The sequence below is a fragment of the Octodon degus genome, unplaced genomic scaffold, assembly GCF_000260255.1.
Source record: "Octodon degus isolate 3935 unplaced genomic scaffold, OctDeg1.0 scaffold00204, whole genome shotgun sequence".
Lineage (NCBI taxonomy): Eukaryota > Metazoa > Chordata > Mammalia > Rodentia > Octodontidae > Octodon > Octodon degus.
Window position 1 is genome coordinate 4,433,384 of NW_004524780.1, and position 2,393 is coordinate 4,435,776.

Sequence of the window (2,393 nt, forward strand, 5' to 3'; positions counted from 1 at the left end):
AAGAAGAAGAAGAAGAAGAAGAAGAAGAAGAAGAAGAAGAAGAAGAAGAAGAAGAAGAAGAAGAAGAAGAAGAAGAAGAAGAAGAAGAAGAAGAAATCGTACCAGGTTCTCACATATTTATATTTTGATCAATTGTGTATGAGTGATAATTGTGGTGAAAACTTAGGTATTGCTACATATACTACTAGAGTAACAAAGTATGATTTTTTTGAATGAAGCATTTATTTTTATTCAAAGTTTGATTTTTAATCGTCCATACTTACGGGGCCGAGGCTGTTAATTTCCTAAAAATAGGCACTGCATAATGACCAAATCAGGGTAATTAGCATTTCCATTTCCTTAAACATTTTGAATGCAAAATTTTGAAAGCAACCAAACAAGTATGCAAACACAAGAAGACGTTAATAAAGAATAAAGCAGGAATTGTTGAAGTAGGAAGGAGAAAATGATTGAATTTATAATTCTAGAGTTTTTTCTTTGAATAGTTCAATAAAATAAAGAAACTTTAGTCTATGTTGATCAGGTAAAACAAATGATAAAACATGGATATGCATGTGAAAAAGAGATGGTAATTATAATAAAGAGGAATTTGTAATTTAAAATTCTATACCATGGAATTTCAGGTTAAAAATAAAAATTTTAATGAAAAAGTAATTTCCAAGCAAAGTATGAATCTTTAAAACTAGCTAAACAAAAACAAATATAATATTTTTTAGAATTATTAAAGCTATATTCATAATATTCATGAGTAGACATGTTAGTATTAGTTCAGTAATAAGTTCCATTTTATTCTATATTTTTTCTGTTTGTAGCTCTTCTCCAAATTCTAAGCCATAATTTGAAAAAAAGGTTTTTAAAAGATTGTGTTTTTTTTCCATACTTTTACTGATAAACAAATAGCAATGAGACAGTTGCAAATAAATCGGTAGAACAGTTTCAATAATTAACACACCGCATACATTCTTCCTAGTAGTTAATTGCTGTACAAGAATCATTCTATTCATTAAGAGAATGTAACTATATATCTATCGAAACAACTTTGAATACACAGATAAAATCATCTGTATACCCCTTTTGATAAGTTCCGTTATTTCAATATTATAGGTGTGTAAACTAGTCAAAATATTGCAAAAGAGTCTAGTAGCCCATAATACTATTGGGTCTTCCGCTTCACTGGCAATGTCAGAAATTGTTCAACTGAGTCCCCCAAAGATCAACATAACAGCATGGCTTTAATTCTTATATTTTGTTTTTCTACTTTTCTGCTAGATGGCCAAGACCAAGGTAAAGCAGGACTATGCAACAAGAGTTGTACCTTTTCGGTCTGATAAGGTCAGTGAAATCCCCTCAGGATTTATTCCGAGATCCTGCACCTCAGATTATACAAACTTTGTCAGTGTCAGCCATGTGGATGAGTCACCGCCATTGCTTGGCCAATGTGCTCTCTGTGAAAGACTGAGAGAATGTTTTCTCTCCATGTGACTCTCCTTAGACACACTCTACATCATCGATCACTTTCCTCTTTGGTCCATAATCTCCTTGATCAGAAAATTTGGGACACTACCGAGTTACATGATGTTACAGTACAGGTTCTCATATGTCCTGGGTCTTAATTGACCTTAGAAGGCTAGAGCCAAAATGTTGGCTTTCCTTGCAGCCCTCCTTTCTCTCTAGTTTTGGTCTGCAAACTTAGGTTGTTAACCATCCAGAAGACAAGCTCATTGTTATTACCATACAATTTAGGCTGTTAGGCTTAAACTCACTATCTGTCTGCATACCAAACATCTCAGTCATAATATGGAACAGGTACTTTTCATCGAGTATGGATATGTTGAAATTTAAGTCCCCACAGAATATGATAAGAAACATTTATAAATTAGAATATATTTTAAAAATAGGCATAAAGAATTTTATACTTCTCATGTTTGCACATTAGTCTGAAAATCTCACCATACACAACCTTGAAGCAGGACAGTCCCACAATATACCTTTTCCTGTCTCTTGCTTTAATTCACCACCCCCTTCTTCTTGAACAACCACCTACACAAGAGACATCATAGCACCACCTGTCATGTCATGACAAGTCGCCCACATTCAGAAGACCAGAACGACAGGCACTCCAAGCATGAAACTACTATTACAAATTACCATCAGCAGTGCAGTAGCTCAGTTCACAGGTATCAGTATATATAGCTAGGCAAGGTGAGAATCTTTCCAATTTTCTGCTAGATTCAAAAATCTTCTAAAGATTCTCAGGAACATTGCCTTGCCCATCTTCTACATATAACTGTATATCTTGACATTCTCATGTTTCCAATCTCTTCTCATTTCCCTCTCTTGATTAGTTAGTCCTTGAGATCTTGCTTTCCTTTTACTTGTATTATACCTTTCTA